The sequence below is a fragment of the Odocoileus virginianus genome, chromosome 32 (assembly GCF_023699985.2).
Source record: "Odocoileus virginianus isolate 20LAN1187 ecotype Illinois chromosome 32, Ovbor_1.2, whole genome shotgun sequence".
NCBI lineage: Eukaryota > Metazoa > Chordata > Mammalia > Artiodactyla > Cervidae > Odocoileus > Odocoileus virginianus.
The window spans coordinates 10,960,532-10,985,575 of NC_069705.1; the positions used below are offsets into that span (position 1 = coordinate 10,960,532).

The window sequence follows — 25,044 nt, forward strand, 5'->3', positions numbered from 1 at the left end:
CTTTCAAGCTATGAACTTTCAAGATGCAAACGTTCATGGCATCAACATCAGGCGTGAGTGACACTGAAGCTTTCCCTTCATCTCCTACTGCCAGTGGCGATCCTTCGGTTCTGCCTCCTCCCACCTCCTCTCCTTCCTCCCGTAACTCTTCTCCCCTGTTCGCTTGATGCCAGCCCCCTCTACAGCTTTCACGGTGCTGTACCATAAGATTCTAAATGTTTATTTTTTGTGTGTTTGCTTTTATGTATTACTTGTGCGAAGCACATTACAAGCCTATTACAGTACAGTGCTATACAGCCAATTGTGTAAGGTACGTATGTTGGACTTACCAACAGATTGGACTTAAGGAACATGCTTTCAGAACAGAATTCATTTGTATGACGGAGACTTACTGTATTGTGTTTCCTATGCGCTGGGCACTGTTTTGAGTGCTTTCTTCGTATTAGGCTTATTTGTATAAAATGTGTTTTTCTCTGATGTTGGTAACTGGAGTGACCTGATGTCTGTATAGTGTAGTGTCTTAGGTTTCAGAGGATGCAACTTAACTTTTAACTGTAGCATCTGTAAGAATCAACAAAGGCCATTGTCTCCCATTGATCTGAGTGTTCCACTTCTATACTGAGCTTCTCTGAGTCATTCATCCTAGTGGGATTTTTTTCTAACTTGTTTTTTTTGTAGGCTTAAAAAAAAAGCTAGTTGAATAATTTGAAGGGCAATTTTATTTATCATGTCAACTCCATCTGCAATATATCTAAAAATTTGAGTGCTCGCTTTGGCAGCACATATACTAAAATTGTAACAATACAGAGAAGATTAGCATGGCCCCTGCGCAAGGATGCCACACAAATTCGTGAAGCGTTCCATATTTTAAAAATAAATAAATAAATAAAAATTTGAATAAAAGTCAATGGGGGGAAAATGATTCAAAATATATAAATGATTCAACATACAGAGGTTTATTTTAAAAGCAACCTCTCCTGACCGTGTCGGTTCCTGTGAGACATTTGGGATGCCACGAGGAAGAGGACTATGTCTCCAGACGAGCTTCATCCTCCCCTCGATTAATGATGCAGGATAGAGCTGAGGTGGATAGAGCTCTGTGCAGAAAGGAGAAATCAGCAGCGGAACCCTCTAGACACCTAGTGATCACTGGAATGTGTTGGCATTTCCTAGGGGGCCGTCACTTTCAAGCCACCAAAATGCGCTTCTCGATTCATTAATCTCTTAGTCAGGGTGGAAGTAGAGACAGGGAAATCTACTCCAGATAAGCATGAAGTACAATATGACTTTGCCTTCTTATAAAGAGCCATCATTCACGTAAATTGCATCCTTCAACCTTTCAAGGGATTAAATGCTACACGACAGACAGCATCTGGTTCAAACAACAGCAAATCAAAGAGGGTAACAATACACCGCGTGGTGAATAACAGGCAGGCTCCTATATCCATAAAAGGCCAACAACAGAGGGGGGAAAAGAGGCCTGTGAGAGGCACCATAAGAAGGGTACACCTGTAGATGTGCCGGGGAAGATAGTGATGTCGGCCGGCATAATAACGCCATTCTTCTAACGTGACCCAAAGCGGCAGGCAGCCGCCCTCTTTCAGGGGCTGAACACAGCTCTCGGGGACCCAGGGACCAGAAGAGAGAATAGGGTACAGAGACGCTCCTTGCTGAAAGTCACCAGCCAGGGACTTTAATTAACATGCAGACTCACGTTGGCTCCTTAGAGGGTCTCACTGGAAAGCAGAGGGAGAGGCCATTTGTCTGAAATTCGATAAAAAGGACTTGGAGTTTGACTTCTTTGTTTCGTCTCCCTTTTCTCACCCTCCCCCACCTCAAGTCTCCTCCTCCCCTTGTCTCCAACACGGGCTCTCATTACTCTCATGACCTCTGCCCTTTGACCCTTCCAAGGAAGGATCAGATGCATGCCATTCACACCTCCATGTAAAGTTAATCCTCTGGCATTTCCCAGGTACTCTGTTTTAGCCATAACCCCCTATGAAAAGCTCTCCTCTGTTAAAGGAATTTCAGGTTGAGATGAGTGTGTTTGGGGTTGGGGGGAGGGCACTGATAAGAATCAAATTCTGGAAGGTTTGAGTGGCATCCGCCTTGAGCATCTCAGGCTATCCTTTTTTGGGACTCCCCCCGACCTCCATTGGGAGGTTCAATATTAATTCAATTCAATATTGATTCAATATTGATTCAATATTAATTCAATATTAATATATTGAATGGTAGAGTGCTCAAAACTATACTGTGTGCTTTATTTCTGTATTCATCTCTTTTAAAGTTAGTTTTAATTTCTACCAAAGCTATACGCCCACCTTTTCTTTTCTTGAGTGGTGCTCAAAGGTGGCTGACATTTAGACTCCTCTGGGAAAATGGTTTAAAATCCTGAAGTCTAGATTTCCCTCCAGACCAGCTAAGTAAAGCCTATTGGAGATACGGCCCAGGTCTTGAGGGTTCTGAAGCGCCCCGGGTGATGCAACCAGTGGGTGCGCCATGCCCATGGATTTGAGGGAGATAAATTTACAAGGTATATTTAAAACCAGACCAACGTGCCTGCACACTCAGTCGCTTCAGTCGTATCCAACTCTTTGTGACCCCGCGAACCACAGCCAGCCAGGCTTCTCTGTCCATGGGATTCTCCCGGCAAGAATCCTGGAGCGGGTTGATATGCCCAAACAGCAATATCCCCAAGACTTCCCGCTCCCCATCCCCCATCCTCCAGAAACAACAAATTCAATGACCTGAGCTGATTCATATAGTAGTTGCCCTCATACTTCTAAATCACATGATTATATTGCTGGTCCTTGACTTTTCGGCTTTAATCATCTATCGACTTCCCACCATGGAAAATATGAGTTAGTCCTCCTCCAACACCACTGCCGACCCCTCAAAAACTCGACTTCCCGAACCCCACATCATCCCAGTACTGTTATCATTTTGTTGCATCGATATTTGTATTGTGACTCTCTTCTCTGTTCCCTGAGTTTTCTCTGTCCTCATCATTAATCCAACCCCCAACTCTTCCCAAAGCGTTCTCCTCTCACTTGGTTGAAACCACTTGAGGAAGTCTCTCCCACTGCCCGGGGACCTCCCACCTGGGCCAGCCCCTTGTCGGGAGCTGCTGGGTGACCATCAGCCTGATGATGCCATCTTTTCTTGTGCTGGATCCTTTGTCTTTTTTTTTTTCCTACCTTCTTTTTTGTGGGTCTGATTCTCTAGGAGCTTCTGGGGAAAGAGTACATGAGAGTAAAGATTCTGAGAACTTGACTGTCTGAAAATTCACTCTTCTCTCCTGGAGTTTGGCTAAAGATAGAATTTTAGCTGGAGGGGTTTCCCTGGTGGCTCAGGGGTAAAGAATCCACCTGTCAATGCAGGAGACATGGTTTCCATTCCTGGTCCAGGAGGATCCCGCATGCGGTGGAGCGGCTAAGCCCGTGCAGCCTGACTGCTGAGCCTAGAGCCTGTGCCCTAAAGCCGGGGAGCCACAACTCCTGAGATAACATTCCGCAACTACTGAAGCCCAAGGGCCCAGAGCCTGTGCTCCGCACCAAGAGAAACCACCACAGTGAGAGGCCTTTTCACTGCCATGAAGAATAGCCCCCACCTGCCACAATTAGAGAAAGCCTGCAAAGACCCAGTGCAGCCAAATAGATAAATACACTATTTAAAAAATTTCCTCCTTCTCCTCACTCTGTTCTCCCTTTTTGAACTTCCTCTTGTTCGACCATTGAACTTCAAGGATTTGCCCTCTAAATTTCTTCTGTTTTTCTCTACTCTTTTTCTAAAAAATTTTACTCAAGTATAGTTGGTTTACAAAGCTGTGTTTCATTTCTGTTGTACAGCAAAGTGATTCAGATGTACACAATATATTCTTTTTCATATTCTTTTCCATTATGGTTTATCACAGGATATTGACTATACAGCAGGACTCTGCTGTTAATCTATCCTACAAATGTTAGTTTGCATCGATTAATCCCAAACTCCCCCATCTTTCCCTCTTTCCTATCCCTTCTCTACTGTTCTCTGACTCTTTGTCTTCTTGTTCTGCTTTCTAGGTGACCTCTTCATTGCCCTCTTCCAATGCTTCTATTAAATTTTTTACCCTCTATTATGTGTCTAAGGTCTCTTGTTTTCAGAATGTCTCTTGTGTAGAGCATCCTGGTATTTCAAGAGTGCAACAGCTTACCCCATCAAGGACTTTGGAAATTACACAGTGAGGAACAACGTGCAGCTCCACAGCCCAGATGTAAACTCATCCCCGGGACTCACCCCATTACATACCTGGGTAAGGTGACTAGGGGACCATCTCCAAGAGACAGAAGAGAAACTTCCCTAGCACAACATGTGAACAAAACAGTACACAAACCCAGGAAGACACTGCCTCCTTCTAACTATACCTCCATTACATTTGGCTTTAAGGGTCAGAGAAGAAAGAGTAAATTCTTTTTTGATGGCTTTAGAATAATATAGAAATGTTTGTTCTAATTTATAATCCACTTGCTAAAGATAAAAATGACTAATGAACAGTATGTGAATTATAATCCCCTTCCTCTATATGCAACTTTTTATTTTATCAAGAATGTTCACAACCATTGTCCTGTTTGGTTCTCAGAAAGACTGAGAAGACAAAGAGGATAATTCTCCCATTTAGCAAAGGAGGAAAGCTTGTTTCCTTTTCTTCCACACATGCTACCTCACTAAGACACCTTGTAATCAAATTTGCCACATACATCAATAGTGAAAAGGGGAAAACTTTGGAGTGGGAATCAAGAGACCTGGATTTTAGTCTGGACTCTGCCACTAATTAAAGTTGAACTTGGGCAATTTAGTTCCATTCCATAAGCATTTTCTCGGTGCTTCCTATATACCAGGGATTGTGCTGGAAGTACCAAGTTGGACAAGACATGGTTACTGTCTTTAAATTGCTTACAGTTTGGCTGAGAAGACAGATACAAACCAGTTCTCTATCATCATATATGAAAGTCATACATGAACAGATGCCTTGAAAGACCATCAGAGGGCATAATTAATTCCATCTGGAGAGGAAAGGCAGGGAAGTTTTCAAAGGAAAGGCGAAAAAAAATCATCTTTTTTTAAATTTAATGATGACAGTAATATAGCGTTTCAAGAAAGTTCAAACAAAATATGATTCACAGAAAGTGAAAAATCACCATAACTCCCTTCCCCTCAAGAGATGAGAGCTACTAATTTGATGTTTATTAGCAGGTGACATTTGATCCATGTTTTAAAAAGCCAGTGGAGGTTTGCCTGACGTGAAAGGTGGTAGAGTCTGGAAAGAGAGTTCAAGGTTGAAGAAAAGGGGTGATCCAGTTGGTTAAGACTCTGTGCCCTCACTTCTGAGGGCCTGGGTTCAATCACTGGTCAGGGAACTAAGACCTGAAGAAAGACATGGCAGGTTTGGGGGCACAAATGAGGGTAAATTGCAGGGCGATGGCAGGAAATAAGGTGGGAGAGCAAAGCATCTATTGGAATAGGAGGGGTCTTTACCATACTGAGGATTTTGGATTGTTCTGCCGCAGCTGGGGCACCATGGAAGCAGTTTAAGTTGGGAGGTAGATGGAGTGAAGTCTGAGTTCAATATTCCAGCCAGTGGCACCGTGACCAGTGCAGGAAGGATGGGATGAGGCCAGACCAGTCACAGAGACCAGTAAGGAAATCCAGGTGAAAATGGCGAGCTTGAACCAAGGTGGTAGGGTGACGATAGAAAGGGAAGGGTGGGTTTGGTAGACTTTAGGGGGTGGTATTAAGCAGAAACAAATGAACTGGAAATAAAGATAAGGGAAAGGAGGAGGCTAGAATGGCTCTTTGATTTCTGGTTGAATAATTAACTGAGCGACTACTGATACTAGTAATGAAGAGAAAAAACTACAGAGGTAAGAGGCATGTATGAGGTAGAGGATTAAAAGGTCCAAACTATCATGTATGAAATAAGCTACAGGGAGGAATTCCCTGGTGATCAAGTTGGTTAGGACTCTGTGCTCACTGCCTGGGTTCAATCACTGGTCAGGGAACTAAGATCCCACAAGCTACTTGGTGCAGTCAAAATAAAAAAGATACAAGGATTTGTTGGACAGCACAGAGGATATAGCCCATATTTTGTGATGACTATAAATGGAGTGTAACCTTTAAAACTTATGAATCACTATATTGTATACCTGTAGCTTATACTTTGTTGTATTCTTGTAACATTATACAGCAACTATCCCTCAATTAAAAAAATATATAGGACAAGAAAGAGAAAAACAAATATTATATATTAATGCATATATCTGGAATCTGAAAAAACTGGTATAGACAATCTTATTTACAAAGCAGAAATAGAGATGCAGGCGTAGAGAACAGATGTACGGAAGCCAAGGAGGAAAGAAGGGTGAATGGGATGAACTGGGCAGTGGAGGTTGACACATATATACTACTGATACTACATATAAAACAGATAACTAAGGAGAACCTATTGCATCGCGCAGGGAACTCTACTCCACGCTCTGTGCTGACTTAAATGGGAAGTAGACCCAAAAAGAGGGGATATGTGCATACACATGGCTGATTCACTCTATTGTACACTAGGAACTAACATAACATTGTAAAACGATGCTCCAACTAAAAAAAAAAAAAAAACAGAATCAAGGAGCAGGTTTGGGGAGAGGGTGATGTCTGGAAGACGCCTTGGGGAAGCTATCCAGAAAGCACTGGATGAGGCTGGCAATGTTCAGATTCCATTTGTCAGCCTGGGGTGACTCCCAGGACAAGTACTAGCCAAGGGAGGCTGAACTGGACCAGAAGATACGCTTACCTGGTAGAGCAGAGAGCAGTGCGTGGGCACTGTTAGTACCAGAGGAACAGTCTCAAATGTCTGATCCAAGCTGGGAATGTGAAACCACAATAAGAAATAAGTCCCGGGATCAGGAAGTTAGAGGATGAAACAGCGTCGGAGGCCAAGTGTACATCGTACAGACTGTGGGCTGCCAGGGAGACAATAGGACAGGTCTTTTTATTTTTTATTTTTAAAATTTTAAGAAGTATTTATTTATTTATTCAGCTGTGTTGGGTCTTTCTTAGTTGCAGCAGGTGGAATCTTAGCTGTGGTATGTGGGACCTAGTTCTCTGACCAGGGATCCAAGTTGAGCCCTTGCATTGGGAGCACTGGGGTCTTAGCCACTGGACCACTGGGGAAGTCCCAGGACAGGTTCTTTTAAAATTCTTGCTTCTGGAGCTTCTCTGGTGACTCAGTGTAAAGACTCTGTCAATGCAGGAGACATGGGTTCGATCCCTGATCCGAGAAGATCCCACATGCCGCGGAACAACTAAACCCCTGCGCCACAGCTACTGAGCCTGTGCTCTAGAGCCTGGTAGCTGCAACTAATGCGCTCACATGCCCTAGGGCCAGTGCTCCACAATAAGAGAAGTCGCTGCAATGATGTGATGAGAAGCCTAGCACCACACCAGGGAGGAGCCCCATATAGCAACATGGATACAGCATGGCCAAAAATAAGTATAAAAAGAATCAACAAAAATAACAATACTGTATTTAAAAAATAGATAAAATTACTGGTTCTGACTTGGGAACTGAGAGCCCATCTCCTGGCTGACAGTGTCCTTCCGGGATCGGGAATGCAGTGTTCTCCCCCGACAGCCTACTCTGCTTTGCCGGGTGGAAACTCTAAGCCAGTCAGAGACAGGAGGGTCCTTTGAGACACCCTCTCTGGTTCTCTCCCTTCCCCTGCACTGAGGGCTCAAGCTGGCCTCAGTTCCAGCTTGCAAGATGAAATGAGTCGGGAAGCTAGAGAGAAGGTGAAGGGATATGATTTCTGGTTCACTGGAAAACCTAAGAAACGGAACTGGGATGCGTATTAGGGTCTTACCCCACATATCCCGTTATCACAGGGTGGGTACCCTGGAGACGGTGTCTCCAAGCTTCAAGGACAACCATCTCTCACTTCAAAGCCGAGTGGATTGCTTCTAAATTGCTTTTAAATCTTCACTGGAGGCTTCTTCTTCTTCTTCTTCTTTTTTTTATTTTTCCCAGAAAAAAAAATGGTCATATTTTCTATATGCTTGGTTGGGATGGGCCAGGATTGGAGCAAGTGTAAAAAATTCCTTAAAATAATCTTGCTATAGACGTCCAGCCAAGTCTCATCCTTCTCAACCGGACTGTATTAATACTGCAAATGTCACAAGAAGGTCCAGCCGATAGGCTTTCATGGGACCAGGTCCAGGAAGAATGAAATGTCAACACTCCGATCTCTAGGTTCCAGGGTGTAAAGAGGTTTTACTCCTTAGACCAAAGGACTTTGTTCAGAGTAACAGTGGCACTATGGGTAAAGAATCTGCCTGCCAAAGCAGGAGATTCAAGAGATGCGGTCTCAATCGCTGGGTCGGGAAGATCCTCTGGAGAAGAAAATGGCAACCTGCTCCAATATTCTTGCCTGGGAAATCCCGTGGGCAGAGGAGCCTGGGGAAGCTACAGTCCATGGAGTCACAAAAGAGTCAGACATGACTAGTGACTAAACAACAACAACAGTGTATAAACTAGAGAGGATTATTAAGGATTTGACTCTTTAAAATGCCCCAGGTGGATCAAAAATGCAGAATTCCTTCCCACCCAGCCCCCTGCCTCTGAAATATTTAATCAGTTTGGAAGATATCCAGAGAAATCTAAGCACCTGTAGGAAAACAAACTGGTCTGCAGCACCATCTGCTTTTTGTAGTCTGACACCCTGATTTTAGTGGGATGTCAGCACCCCACCCTCACCCTCGGCATCCAGAGCCCTACCAGCATCTCCTGCTGAGTTGGCTTGGACTCAGGCTTGCTGTGTTGGCCAAAAGAAGGAGAGACACCATCTTCCCAGATGTCTGGGAGCCCACCTCCACGTAGCTCTGTGGTTGGGACACCCAGCATTTTTCTTCCTGTCATCCCACCCCGCCCCCCTCCCCCACCAACCCCCCCCCCCGCCGCCCAACGCAATTCATACCCCAGAGTGGAGACAGATAAGAAAAAAGAGAGAGAGGGAGGCAGAAAAAGAGGGAAGAAATGTGTTCATCACTTTAGAGGAAAGGGAAAGGAGTAAAGGAGCTCCTCCTGAAGTCTCCTGTTTCTTTGGGTGGATTAAAAGGACAGACAGGACTTGCCTGGTAGTCCAGTGGCTAAGACTGTGCTCCCATTGCACGGGTCCAGGTTCAATCCCTGGTCAGGGAACTAGATCCTGCATGCCACAACTGGTGCAACCAAACAAATAAATAGATAAATAAGTTTTTTAAAAAAGAAAGACTGACATGATTAAATGCATTAAAGTCTCCAGGAAAGCAATGAGAATGGCAATGAGAATATCTAGTTGTGGGAGAGGAGTGCAAGGAGCAAGGCAGTGATTCTAGGGGACCAAGGATAACCTCTAAGAACAGGATGTGAATAAAGATGAGGTAATATAATGCAGCTGAAAAGCACATTCAGTGGGAGTGGAAAACTAGGTGGGAGGGAGGTATGGTGGGCTGAATAGTGCCTCGTTCCAAAAAAATATATCCACAACCCAATCCCTAGAACCTGTGATCACTACCTTACATGGCTAAAAAAGAAAAAAGAAAAAAAAAAAAGAACTATGCCAGTATGATTCAGTTAAGGATCTTGAGATGGAGAGATTAGCCAGTTTATCCAGGTGAACCCTCAATGCAATTAGAAGGGTCTTATAAAAGAATGTCTGACACACAAGAGGAGAAGGCAAGACAAGTGATGCGGCCATGAGCCAAGGACCGCCTGCAGACAGCAGAAGATGAAAGAGGCAAGAATTCTCCCCTAGAACTCCCTGAGGGACGGAGGTGAGGCCCTGTCAACGCCCCAATTTCAGCTCAGTAATAGTGATTTTGGACTTCTGGCCTCTGAAACTATGAGAGAATAAATTTTTTCCCCCGCTAGGCACCAAGTTTGTGTTGATTTGCTACAGTAACCCCAGGAAGTTTATACACGTGAGATACAGGTGAGATACAGGTGAGATACAGCAGGCTATTCAGATGAGATCGCTGAGTCATACATCACGAGAGGAGAGTGGTTTGGGGTGAGAATAAAATCCGACTTAAAGACACGTGGTTGCTAAAGAAGAGCGATGTGAAATTGAAATATCTTCATAAGCATTCACCCCATGCTGGGCATCAGAAGTGCAGTATCTCATTTAATTCTTACAACTACCTCTTAAGGTAAGTTTCTTTCTCTTTTTTGAAAAAATATATATATTTATTTATTTTATTTGCCTGTGCTGGGTCTTAGTTGCAGCATTCAGGCTCTTTCTTCTTTCAGTTGAGGCATGCGGGCTTTTGGTCATGGCATGTGGGATCTAGTCCCCTGACCAGAGATCAAACTCCCCTGCCCTGGGAGCATGAAGTCTTAGCCACTGGGCCACCAGGCAAGAAATCCCTTAAGGTAGGTTTCTTATCCTATGTTTTTTTGAAGGTGAGGAGACTGAAGTGCAGAGCGATTAGGAATACATTGATCATGGAAATGGAACTTTAAGGTCCTATATATCCATCTTCAAAGTCAGGTTTCTATTCACAGCACCCAGTGAAGATGAAGCTCCAATGAACACTGTGTTCCCAGGACAGACACTGAGGGGATGACAGTAGCTGGAGATGAGACCAAGACTAAAATGTCTTGAATAAATATTCTACCCCTGCCCTGATTCTGAGATGTAAGTGTAGTTTGTAAGGGTGGGAGGGGAGTGTTGGGCCCTTTACTTGAGAGGGTTTCAGAGACAGTGGTATCATACAGCCCTGTTAGGACAAGAAAGCAGAGAGGGCACCTTCTAGAAAAGGTTGAGGATGAAGGGAACTTCCTTGGCTGTGAAACTGTTAATTGCAGAGGGCTTCAGAAAGAGAATCTTAGAGACTCCCTTGTCCAGTCAGTAGCCATAGGATAGCATAGAAATCCTCTCATACAGACACTGAGAAAATTCTTATATAATACAATTTTTAAGATGCATGGCAACAACAACAGTAAAACGACCAAATTTAAAAACGGGCCAAGGACTTCAGTAGGTATTTCTCCAAAGAAAATACACAGATGGCCAATAAGCACATGAAAAGATGCTCAACTAGTCATTAGAGAAATGGAAACCAAAACCGCAATGAGATACCACCTCACACCCATTAGGATGGCTACTATAAACACAAAACAGAAAAATAGAAAATAGCAAGTGTTAGTGGGGATGTGGAGAAATTGGAACCCCTGTGCACTGTTGGTGGGAACGTAAAATGGTGCAGCTGCTATGGAAAATGATATGGCAGTTCCTCCAAAAATTAAAAATAGAACTACCATATGATCAGCAGTTCCACTTCTGGGTACATGTCCAAAAGAACTGAAAGATATTTGCGCACCCACATCCCTAGCAGCATTATTCGCAAGAGCCAAAAGGTGGAGGCAACCCAAGTCCACCCAGGGATGAACGGATGAACAAAATGTGCTCTACACATACAACAGAATATTACTCAGTCTTAAAAAGGAAGGAAATTCTAAAACGTGCTAAAATACAGATGAACTTTGAAGACATTGTGCTTAGTCATTCAGTTGTATCTGACTCTTCGTGATCCCATGGACTGTAGCCCACAAGGCTCCTCTGTCCTTGGAGATTCTCCAAGCAAGAATACTGAAGTGGGTGGGTTGCCATGCCTTCCACCCCAGGATCTTCCCAACCCAGGGATTGAATCCAGGTCTCCCACATGGCAGGTGCGTTCTTTACAGTCTGAGTCACCAGGTAAACCCTTGATGACATTATGCTAAGTGAAATAAACCAGTCACAAAAGGACAAATTGTGTGATTCCACTTATGGGAGGCAAATTGATGGAGACAGGAAGTAGAATAGTGGGTACCAGAGGTTGGGGAAGGGGCAGATGAGGAGCTACATTGTCTTATGGATACAAAATGTCAGTTTTGTAAGATGAAAGGAGTTCTGTGGATGGATAGAGGTGATAGTTGCACAACAATGGGAACTAGTTAAGAGTGGTAAATTTTATGCTGTGTGCATTTTACCACGATTTTTAAAAATAAAAGTAAAAACAATGTATGACAAAAACTACTGCAATGATGTAAAGTAATTAGCCTCCAACTAATAAAAATAAATGGAAAAAAAAAAAAGTAAGAAAATAAAACATGGACAAACTTAATGGACAGAGGAGGAAAATTTCAGATTTCCTGAAAGCTGGGAGGGCAGACTCTGGAACTTATACTGCAGTGGTCCTAAGGTGATGATCCCACACAGAAATGGCTGTGGACTTGGACTCTAACACCCATGCAAGGTCAGGAGATGAGGCCTCCAGTCTGGGTGAAATGAGGGGCTGGAATTGAGTCCCCTACATGAAACCCAGATGCTCCCAGAAAAGCCAAAAATCAACCCAGGAGGACATCAAGGAAGCTCAACTCTGCTCTGACTCTAAATGGGGAAGGACAGTCCCCTAAGAAAAATCACATCCCCAGTCATGTGCCTGGCACAAATTTAGAGTCCAAATAGCCACTACCTGCATCGGAGGAAAACCGCAAGCCAAGAAATTAACATAAAATTGGTATTCTGCAAGTGATACCCCTAGGATACCTGGCAGAAGCAAATGTAAAACCACTCTAAAATTAAACTCCAACACTCCAGGCCACAGAGAATTCCCACAGGAGAAATAAAGCTCTGCTTACAACAAAAAATTATAAAAACAGAAGGAAATAATCTACCACGTGTAAGAGTCAGCAGTCTAAAATAAACAGCAGGATTAAACTCTTCAAAATTTTAGATGGTAGATAAACTACTAGATAGAGACAACAAAATTAGTGTTTTTAAATGATTTTATAAATCAAAGAAGGCTATTCCTAAGAATATTATAAGACATTACTTCTAAAAAATAGAAAGATCTGAAAAGAGCCAGAGGGAACTTCTAGAAATGAAAAATCTGAAACTAAAGTGCAAGGGATGCTTACATAGCAGAATAGACACACAGAAGAGAGAGTTAGAGAAATGGAGAGGGATCTGAGGAAATATTTCAGAATGCTCCACAAGGAGACAAAGAAGTCAAATACATTAAAGAAAAAAAACAGGTAAAAAACAGGATGGATGGAAAGAGCCAACATATGTCTCCCAGCAGTACCAGAAAATGGTAATAGAAAGAAGAAAAATATTCAAAATTTAATATCTAGATTCAAAAGCTGGTGCTGCCAATTACTGTCTTAGCTTGGGCAAATAATTTAACCTCTCTGTGACCCAATTTCCCTGATTGTAAAATGATTATAAGATTCTGTTATGAGAAATTAAATAGCACATGTAAAGCAGAGCACATGAGAAACATATATGTGGCTATCATTATTTTTAATCTTTTGTTATTATTTTATTAATGAGAATGACTCCAGATTGGTAAAAGATTCAAACTACTGTTTAAAGAGTCATATGCTGCTGTAGAGCGCAGAGAACTATATTCAATGTCCTAGGATAAACCATAATGGAAACCAATTATGAAAAAGAATGTATACACATGTATCACTGAGTCGCTCTGAGGTACAGCAGAAATTAACACAACATTGTAAATCAACCATGCTTCAATGAAAAAAATCAATCTTAGACTTCAATTAAAAAATTTTTTAAAAGAATGACATGGAAGATAAAAATCAATCCATACCTAGATACGTTATATTAAGCTGCAGGACAGGGAGCTTCCCTGGTGGTCCAGTGGTTAAGAATCCAACTTCCAGTGCAGGGGACGAAGTTTCCATTCTTGATGGAGGAGCTAACATGCCACATGCCTCAGGGCTACTGAGCCTGAGGGCCAAAACAAAGACCCAGCTCAGACAAAAATAGAAATAAGCAAACAAACTGCAAAACATCAAAGACAAAGAAAAAAATCTTAAAGCAACTGAAAAGGAAAGATGTATTCCCTACAAAGGACTACAGACTTACAAGACTTTAAGTCTTATTCCTACAAGACTGACAGATAGGATCCTCCTCCATAGCAAGAAAAGATAGAGGAAAGTGTCTTCATCTCACTCAGGGGAAACAGGAGTCAGCCGAATATTCAATATCAAGCTAAACTGCCATTTCCCACTGAGGACGAAATAAAGGTATTTTTCAAAGCAAAACTGGATTTGTTTGTTTTTTTAAACCACTCACAAACTCTAAGGACCACTAAAGAACGTCCTTCAAGAAGGAAATCGAGGAGTTCCCCGGCAGTCCAGTGGTTAGGGCTCCGCACTTTCACTGCCGTGGCCCTGGTTCAGTCTCTGGTCAGGGAACTGCAGTCACATAAGCCACGCAGGGCAGCCAAAGATAAAGGAGAGAGAGAAGGAAATCGATGACGTGGAAGAAGCGGTTGTGAAAAAGAGGAGGATCTCGCTGGGGTGGGGGTTAGGAGAAGATAGGGCCACAGGGTCTGCAGGAGAGGAAAGAGGGTCAAAGGATCTGATGCTGTGACGACCGTCACACACCTCATAGGAGGCTGCAATGAGGCTCAGGGAATCGTGGAGGAGAGAGGAGGGTGAAGCGGACAGACTGTGTGGCTCTGATGAGAATCTTGTCGAGGGTGATCACCCCCTGGTGATTCGGTGGTTAAGACTTCGACTTCCAGTGCAGGGGGTATAGGTTCAATCCCTGGTAAGGAAGCTAAGATTCCACATGCCTCGAGGCCAACAAACCGAAACATAAAACAGATGCAATCTTGCACCAAATTCAATAAAGACTTTAAAATGGTCCACGTTAAAAAAAAAAAAAAGAATCTTAGTGAGGGGCCATAGGTCCACTCCCAGGAGTCTTGAAGGAGGTGAGTGGCTTTCTGGGCCTCGGTTTTCTCATCTGCAGTGCGGGGTTGGCATTAATGATCTTCAATGTCCCTCCCAGCTCTGACATTCCACACCGTGGTGGAGAATGAGTGATGCAGGAGGCTTTGGAGAACAGTTGGACTAAGTGTGTGGAGGCTGTGAAAGCTGAGCTCAACTCATTTCTGAAAGCAAGGTGACAACCGATTGGACTAAAGTCCCAATGAAGAGGAAAAAGAGGTGCCTTGAGAGGACCAGAGCAGAGAACGGGCCGGGGCATAGCCCAGACGAAAAAGGAGAAGGTACAGCTAGGACAGGGCAAGTCCTAAAAAGCCACATCCTGGCTTCCAGAAGGCCTTCCAAAATCTGTTTGACAGAAATCCAAACATGCCTTGTCTCAGGCACTTTCCCCTTTAATTTTCAAATTGATGTATATTTTGAGGGAAACTTAATCCATGTGGCTCTGAATCATGTACAACAAACTCCTCTAACAGACTCTGGATGCTGGGAGCGCTTCCTGAGCTTGGAACAGCTCAGTACAAGATGCTCTTTTCAAACTGATTCCATTTCCAGTTTCTCTCTATCCATCTACTCGAGGTCCAAGATTTTGGTCAGATGCTAGGAACCTGCTGGATCAGGACTCCGCACTTTTCTTCCTTGTCTTCCTTGGCGGTCAAAGGGAACGCATCCAGGCCGTGGGCGGCCGACGGGAGGCGGGGAGAAGGGGACGTAGGGCTTGGCTGTGTCCAAGAAACAGTGATGCTCATATGAGCAGGGCCTGAACTGGCTTCTCCAGCACAGTGGCTGCATTTGAGGCAGGCCTGGCAAAGAGGACTCCAGTTTCCAAGCCGCGTTTCCTTAGGTTTCAGTAAGGGCTCCACCCAACCTTGTTACACAGGGCAAACCCCCACAAGCTGGTGCTTGGCACTCCTGCTAACCGGAGCCTGGTCTCACAAGCCCCAGGAGAGCAGGGCACCTAACCAGGATGGGCAGCGCAATATTTTCTTTTAATGGTTCTCAAAATCCGCTGGCTCAGAGCCCGTGGTCCCAGCTGACCCCGAGGCGCAGCGGTCCCGTGGTATACCTCACTTCCAGGAATCCTACCCAACCCCGGGACCGAGAGCCTCGTCACGTCTTTACCCACAGACTGGTTGGTTCCAAGATGTAGAACCAAACCACTGGAAAGAATCTCGTCTGTGACTTTGGGCCCCATAATTTCCACATTTCCTTTACAACTGGTAATGATGTGGGTCTCCCTTTAAACCACTTCTCTTATACTTTATGTTCTTACTCATTTAATTTTTTTGACTTTTTATTTTATATTAAAGTATAGCTGATTAACAATGCTGTGATCGTTGCAGGTGTACATCAAAGGGACTCAGCCGTGCATATACATATATCCATTCTCCCCCAAACTCCCCTCGCATCTAGGCTGCTATATCACACTGTTTGAGTTCCCTGTGCTGTACAATAGATCCTTGTTGGTTATCCTTTGTTTAAATTAAAAAAAAAAAAAACACCTTTTTATTTTCTACTGGGGTATAGCCGATTGGCAAAGAATGTTGTGATAGTTTCAGATGAACAGCGGCGGGATTCAGCCACGTCATACATATATATGTGTCCATTCTACCCCCATAAACTCTCCTCCCGACCATACTGCCACATAACATTGAGCAGTTTCATGTACTACACAGTAGGTTCATGTTGGCTGTCCATTTTAAATATAGCCGCATGCATATATAAATCCCAAACCATGCTGATTTTGAGCTGGGCTGAAAAGAGCAATCCAATGGAAGAGTCAAATCTTGCCATTTAAAAAGCATCATGGGAGCTGAAAACTCTCTCAGGGATGGTTTTGTACATTTTTTTCTTTTTTCCTGTTTGAGGTTGGAGTTACTGCTTGAGTGGCATCATCTTAAGGGTGACTTTCCTTCAGTAATATCCCCCTGTAACATCTGCTATTCCATAGTGAACTGTTATTAGTCATCCCGTCTGCATCAAGATTGTTGGAGGAGAAAAAGAGGGGGAATTTGGAATCTGCTTGTAAAATGCATATACTCTTAGAGATGAAAGCACGCTGAGTCCAAAACAGCTTGATGTAAATGAGTTAATTAGAACAGGAAGCCCAGCGAGACAATGTGGTTTAGCAGAAAGAATGCTGGGCTTGGAGGCCAAAAAAAATAAGATTGAATTCTGGTTCTGCTGTCTTTCTCTGCCTTAATTTCCTCCTCTGTAAATGGGCAATAACCATCCCTGTCTTATTATAAAGGTGTGATCAAGATCTCCGTGTGTATGTGTATGTGTCCATGAACACACTCTGTGATAACTCTGCAAATGTCAGCACATCACCAGGGGGCGGAAAATGGGAAAGGGTGGAGGAAGGAGGATGGGGCTGCAGGATTTGCGCAGGGGCCTGAGGAGCTCCCTGGGGGCTAGCCTCTGAGGGCGCCAGGCAGCTTACCCCTGGACCAGCCTGCCCCAGGGAGATGCTTGGGAACTGAAAAAGGAGAGGGTTCCACTCCAGCTCACCCCAGAGCCTGTCTCTCGCAGCCGGTCGGCCCTGGTTCCCTCCCCGGCCATGAGTGTGGGTCTGCCCTCTGCCCTGGCCTGTGGCGGAAGGCTTGGAGGGCGGGCTGGACCATTGGAAGTTCCCTGGCGGTGTTTTAATGAAGACGGTGGTACCTCGGGTGTAACTTTTACTGACTCCTGGGGAAACCCGCTCACCTCTGCTTGAGGCACCTTTCCTCCAGCTTCATAAAAATTTGTTTATAAGGTCAGGCTCAAATAAAGTTACAACACTGCAGCACCGTGGTGGGGATGGGTTACGAAGGATTCCAACCCGTTACACAGCAGATTACCCTGTAGCCCCTGGGTCTGGAGGCTGGTGGATGGTTCCCAGGAGTTCTTTTTCTGTTCATTTTGGCAGGTTTCCCACCCACCCCACAAAGCAGGCCCCTGAAGCCGCCAGGCCAGGGAAATGGGGAGAAACGTGGGGCTGACATGTGAGCCCTAGCCATCGGGGCAGGGGACTTGTTTCACCTCCCGGCTTGGAAATGAAGCCTGACTTTTGGGTGGGAGCCGAATGGATTCTACCGGTGGCAGGGGCACTGCCGTGGAGAAGACCCCTGGGACCGGGGTACCAGTGCTGAAACCACACATGCTTCCTTTAATTAACAGGAGCACGAAGCCAACAGACACACCGGCATCTGGGAAGTGAGGGCGGCTAAACGGGAAGCCTCTTGACTGCCTCGGGGAGGGCGCTGCCTGCCAGGATTGTTCCCTGTTCCTGTTTCCTCACAAAAAAACCCCTGTGCTCCTTGAGCGGCCGGCCCAGGTGCTGGCAGGCCCCCAGCCTGGCCACACTGCCCAGGCTTGTCCGCCCGCCTCTCTGGCGAGGATGCTTTCCTTGAGTAGCTGGTTGGAAGAGTTCAGAAGAGCCAGCAGATGTTCCCAGGGTTGTCCCAGCCTTAAATGGTCCTCTTCAGCCACCCTGGTGCTCTCCTGTGGCATTTTAGGGCCTTGATTATTTCTGTCAATCCCCTGCATCTCCTTCTCCCTCCAGACCTCCTGCAGTCACCGCCCTCCACCTCACCCCCTGCAGGTTCTGACATAGTCTCCACGCCCAGGGAGCCTGTCCAGGCAACAGAGGTGACACTGCCTGTGGCTTTCCTTGCAGACAAGGTCAGGGCCTTTCATTTCCAGAGTAGTCTTTTCTATGCTCTGTGAGTCTCTTCTGATTATTGGGCATTGTAAGCAAGGTCGAGAGACAGCAAGTCATTCATCAGACCTAAGTATCCAGTGTCTGGCGTATGGCAGGCTCTGTGCCGGGTGCAGGGGATTTCAGGCAGCCAAGGAGGGACCCCACCCCAGGAAAGAAGCCAGAGGCGGACCAGAAGCCGCAGGACACTGTGAGGGGCTCTGACAGGTACGTCCAAGGGGCCACAGGCACCCAGGGAAGGACCATCCCGGCTGTGAGCAGATGGTCTGTATCAGACTCAGACTTGTCACAAATTAGATTCCAGGCCCTCACCCTTGAACTTCCAAATCATCTCAGGGAGATTATTATAAGGCAGAAGATGTATTTTAATGACTTTCTCAGTTGATTCTTTTTTTAAAAAAATTTACTGAAGTATAGTTTATTTAAAATGTGGTATGAGTTTCAGGTGTAGAGCAAAGTGAATCAGTTACACACACACATATATCCACCTTTTTTTTAAGATTCTCTTCCCATATAGGTCATTATAGAGTATTAAGTAGCGTTTCCCCATGCAGTACAGCAGGGCATTCTTTCTAGTTATCTATCTTATATTTAGTAGTGTGTATTCATCAATCCCAATCTCCCAGTTTATCCTTCCCTACCATCCCATGGTAACCATGCATTTGTTTTCTATCCCCATGACTCTGCTTCTGTTTTGTAAATAAGTTCATTTGTATCCCTTTTTTTTAGATTCTACATGTAAGGGACATCATACAGTATTTCTCCTTCTCTGTCTGACTCACATCACTCTGACAATCTCTAGGTCCATTCAGGCTGCTGCAAATGGCACTATTTCGCCCTTTTTTATGCCGGAGCAATATTTCATCATGTGTAGGTACCACATCTTCTTTATCCATTCTTTTTCTGATGGACACTTAGGTTGTTTCTATGTCCTGGCTACTGTAAATAGTGCTGCAATAAACATTGGGGTGCATGTGTCTTTTTGAATTATGGCTTTCTCTCGTTATATGCCCAAGAGAAGGATTGCTGAGTCATATAGTAGTTCTATTTTTAGCTTTTTAAGGATCAATTGACTCTTATTCACACTTAACTTTAAGAACCACTGACTAGTTTGAAGGCCACTGTCCCAGGGATAGTTAGGATGTGTGCACTGAAGTGATGACATTTGGGGACTTTTTTTCATTTTGAAGAGATAGTCTTTATTTACATTTTGATTTTCATTGAATGAAATTATCAGGAGATACTTAATCATTATGTCCTGTGTATACAGAGATGAATCCCACCTTTGTGAGTGGAGCAATAGCTTGTAAGGCTTGAGTGACCCTTTTTAATCTTATTTTATTATTTTTAAAAATTGTGGTAAAATGTGAACAACATAGACTGTATCATCTTAGCCAGCTTTACAAATGTACTACCACCTTCCAGTGGCATTACATTCATCCAGGTTGTGCACACCATCACCACCATTCCTCTGCAGAGCTCTTTTCATTTTGTAAAACAGACACTCTGTACCCGCTAGACAGTACAGCTCCACATTCCCTCCTCTCTCTAACCCAAGCAGCCAACACTGTGTCCCTATGAATTTGCCTCATGTAGGTGAATATTCAGTCCTGAGTATTCATTAGAAGGACTGATGCTGAAGCTGAAACTCCAATACTTTGGCCACCTGATGTGAAGAAATGACTCATTGGAAAAGACCCTGATGCTGGGAAAGATTGAAGGCAGGAGGAGAAAGGGATGACAGAGGATGAGATGGTTGGATGGCATTACTGACTCAATGGACATGAATTTGGATAAACTCCGGGACTTAATGATGGACAGGGACGCCTGGCCTGCTGCAGTCCATGGGGCCCATGGGACATGACTGAGCGACTGAACTAAACTGAACTGAGGTGAAATCATACCATATTTGTCTGTTTGTGACTGTCAGTGATAAATTTTCTCTTCTTGGGCTCCAAAATAACTGTGGATGGTGACTTCAGCTCTGAAATTAGAAGACCCTTGCTTCTTGGAAGGAAAGGTATGACACACCTAGGCAGTGTATTAAAAATCAAAGATGTCATATTGCCAACAAAGGTCTACATTGTCAAAGCGATGGTCTTTCCAGTAGACGTATATGGATGTGAGAGTTGGACCATAAAGAAGACTGAGTTCTGAAGAATTGATGCTTTCAAACTATGGTGCTGGAGAAGACTCTTGAAAGTCCCTTGGACTGCAAGGAGATCAAACCAGTCCATCCTAAAGGAAATCAACTGAGTATTCATTGGAAGGACTGAGGTTGAAGCTGAAGCTCCAATACTTTGGCCACCTGATGTGAACAGCTGACTCATTGGAAAAGACCCTGATTCTGAGAAAGATTGAAGGCAGAAGGAGAAGAGGGCATCAGAGGATGAGATGGTTGGATGGCATCACCGATTCAATGAACACAAACTTGGGCAAACTCTGGGAGATGGGGAGGGACAGGGAGCCCTGGTGTGCTGCAGTCCATGGAGTCACAAAGAGTCAGACACAACTTAGCAACTGAACAACAGCAAGAAATAAACTTATTTACAAAACTGAAACAGACTCACAGACATTGAGAACAAACTTACGGTTACCAGAGGGGAAAGGAGGGAGGGATAAATTAGGAGTTTGGGATTAACACATACACACTACTAGATACAAAACAGATAAACAACAAGGACCTACTCTATAGCGCAGGGGATAAGACTCAGTATCTTGGAAAAAGAAAGAGAGAGGGTCCTTTACTACATACATTCACTCTCTCCAGCACCACTACCACCGATGAGAGATGTGCATGGTTGTATATAAAACAGACACTCATTCAGCAATTACTCGGGGCAGGCTTTTCTACAAGGCAAGCATCGTTATCTCATTTTACACAGAGATAACTTGATAGGTGGTGAAAAGAGAATTCAAGCCAAGGTCTTTAGGTTATGTGTGTAAAGCCTACGATGACCGATTTGTTTTTTTTCCGTAAACTAGAACCACTCTGTCTCTCCGTGTCCCTGAGTTGGTTATTACACCAAATCAGACGGTGAGTGTTTTTGAGCAGTGGGATTACACTATCAGGTCTTTGTCTTGGAAAGATAATGATGACCACCGGGTATAATCCGGGCAAGAAACGACAAAGGTCCACAGGGGCCATTGCAGCAGGAACAGAGGATAGGAGAAGAGTTGGGAAAGTAGGAGGTGCTCAATAAGATAGGAAGAGGGATCGAGATGTGTGAATGCTCCGGAACAATTCTCCCCTGTGGTTTCGGAAAACTGAGTGGGCAGTCCTGCCGCTTACCCAGGCAGGGAAATTCCAAAAGGACTCAGAGTCTGAGGTATTAGACCACTGCTTCTGTACCTCCCCTGCGGGACACTAGGGTTTCCCAACCTGGTGCTTTACCATCTTCCCAACGTCGGACCAGCCCTCGGTTTGACAATGTTTGCCCCAGTGCCTGACAATGTCTCAGTTCATGCGAATATCATCGCCTCCCAGTTCTGACCAAGAGAAAACCGTGGGTGTGATAGGTGCTTTGCCAAGGGTGAGATTTCACCATCGTGTCTGTGGGCAGCTTCGTGATTCCCAACTCAAACCGTTCTCTCCACTGCAAAAGCCCCTGGAAGTTCTCTGGGTGAGCATCTCATCTCTTAGTCCACTGCAGTGAGGTGGGGTCGGGGCGGGGACATTCTTTGCAGATGTTTTTCTGGTTGGTGGCTTTCACAAACCACAGGGAAGGCGGCAGTTTACATCCGATCGGCAGGCTGCAGACCCGGGCTTACACAATATTCGTTGGCACTATTTGATGTACCCACAGCCAGTGGGGGTCTCCGGCAAACCCAGAGCAGTGGCCAAGGCTAATTCAATCCCTGAGAAGAGTTCTCACAGTCTTGAAATGGAAAAAGCTGTCACTCATTTGGTCCTGGGAAGAAGAGCATTGCCATCAGGTGCCCTGGTTCTGTTGAGCCTGGACAAAGCACAGGCTAAGCTGAAGGCTGGAGTACAGAGTTAGATTTGGCCCAGAAGCGGATGGTGCTCAGTGATAGTGGCTTAGAGCAACAAATATGTGGGTTTTCACATAGTTCCTGTGGGTCTGGAAGCCAGCAGCAGCTTAGCTGGGTGGTTCTGGCTCACTATGGCTTCCCTGGTGGCTCAGCTGGTAAATAACCCACCTGCAAAGTGGGAGACCTGAGTTCGATACCTGGGTTAGGAAGATTCCCTGGAGAAGGGAACAGCTAGCTACCCACTCCAGTATTCTTGCCTGGAGAAGTCCATAGACTACAGTCCATGGGGTCACAAAGAGTCGGACACGACTGAGCGACTTTCACTTGACTTAATGCTGGCTCAGTAGCTCACGATGTTGTAATCAAACTATTGGTGGGGGCTGTCATCTGAAGAGTCGAACAGGGCTGGAAGATCCATTTCCCACTTGTTCACATGGTTGTTCGTAAAAAGTCTCAATTCCTGGCCCTGTGAGCTTTTCCCTAGGACAGCTCATGACATGGAAGCTGGCTTCACCCAGAGGACATGGGAGGGAAAGAGAGAGATGAAAGTCACAGTATTTTTTAAAAATCTAATCTCTGGGAAAGATTGAGGGCAGGAAGACAAAGGGGTGACAGAGGATGACCTGGCTGAATGGCATCACCAACTCAGTGGACATGAGCTTGAGCGAACTCCGGGAGATAATGAAGGACAGGGAAGCCTGGTGTGTTGCAGTCCATGGGGTCGCAAAGAGTCGGACACAACTTAGCGACTAAACAACAATCTCAAAAGTAGCATAGCATTACTTATGCTATATTCTACTGGTCACTCATTCCAGCCCTGGGACAGCGTGAGATAGAGCCACATGAGATTATGAACATGCAGAAGCAGTGGTCCCTGGGGCCATGTTGGAGGATGGGTACCACATGATGAAATTTCTGGCCCCACATCCCAGAGGACACCTGTTAAACAGCCAGAAGGAAAGACAATTCAGCCAACAATACCCTCTCTTCACTTGCTCTTCCCAATCTTATTACAATGTAGAAAACTTTGTGAACTTTAAGTTGCCTGCATTTTGACTTCCAGTATTTCCATCCCTTTCCTGCCCATGAACCTAATGTATACGAACCGACCAAACTTCAGTTGCATTTAAACTCAACGCTATACAGCTCACACTTTATCCTTTTCTCTTTATCGTTACGGGTACTTATCTGGTTTCCCCCATTAGGCTCTGGGCATCTGATAAGAAGGGAACATGTCTCCTTTTTATCTGTAAGGGGCCATAGCAGCAAGTCTGATGCTAGACACAGGGTAGTTGTTTAACCAAGACTTAGTCACTGACTGACTGATTTAGAGGCTCTCCTCAAATCCTCCTTTTTATGGTCTAGGAAGTCAAGGAGTCAGCAAGGAAAAAACTTGGTCGGATGAGTCATCCGTCGAGGGCGGAGCAGAACTCCACGAGCAGCTGCTGAGCCCAGCTGGAGCAAGGAGACACGTTCTCTGACCGAGGCTCAGAGACCGCCCGCGGCATTTACTGGGGTTAACGATCAAGCCTCTGTTGCACTGAGCTGCCCAGTAACTCACGAGGCTGTTGGAAGCCTCATTTCTGTACAACCTGGGCTGGTTGCTCGCAGTCCACCAGGTGAGCAGCGATGCTGCAGGAGGAAGTGATCCCTAACAAGGGGAACTTCCCTTTCACATCTGGTGATTCCTAACAGGGCTCTGAGACGCGCTGCAGGTCTGCTCTGCGGAGCAGAAGAAGGGCACCTGCCCTGTGCCGTGTCATCAGCACACACCAGTGGGTCCTACAGACGTGATTCCAGTCTGCACCTCAGCAGCGGATCAGACGAGAGTCGGCGATGAGGGAGGGAAGCGGTATTCACCCTGGTTCTGGTGAAGTAAGGTAGTGGTACCGCCAAGTGCTGTCTGCTGCGGACCTGTCTAAGTAGCCACACCAACATCTTGGGCTGAAATCCCAGTGAAAAGAACAACAGCTCCCCTCCTCCCCCGCCCGCTTGGGTTCACCTGGGGTAAATGGGTCCCTGCCATGCTGGCTTATTCAAAATGGCCTTTGGGAATGTGTGTCTTTTGTTCTTTCGGTGAAGGTACCTTGGTTCCTGTGTTGTCTGCCCCTCAGCTTCTCCTACCAGTGGGTTTTGCCTTTGTGGGGACTGAGGGAGAAGGCCGGTGAAAAATGCTTTGTTACATTACATCGCCCCCTGGCTCCAGTGAATTGCTCCGTAAATCACCTTATTGTTAAAGTGTCCTGGCAAAGCTACACCACTTTCAGGGTCTAAGAGAGCACAGGGATATTAATCAGAGGCAACCGGTGCAGAAGGGACATTTAAAAAAGAAAGAAAAAACATAAAAAACACGTTTTTTAATGTGTGGAATCTGGAGAAGAGCATATATTGGGCCTGGGGCCAAACCAGACAATCTCGACTCTTTCATAAATACTCTGATATAGGAACGCATTATCATGGAACACTTTAAGCCCCTTTCGCTTTATGGCAAAACAGTATTGAACACCTGCTGCATCGTAATGACCCAGTTCAAGCAGCACAG

General features: G+C 45.0%; 1 non-coding gene across 1 annotated transcript; it reads left to right on the top strand.

Annotated features, from left to right (window-relative positions):
- The first annotated feature begins 763 nt into the window (after nucleotides 1-763).
- On the top strand, nucleotides 764-870 carry LOC139032665 (U6 spliceosomal RNA). Its single transcript, XR_011485244.1, has one exon. It is a non-coding gene; the product is annotated as a U6 spliceosomal RNA (small nuclear RNA).
- Nucleotides 871-25,044: the final 24,174 nt, after the last annotated feature.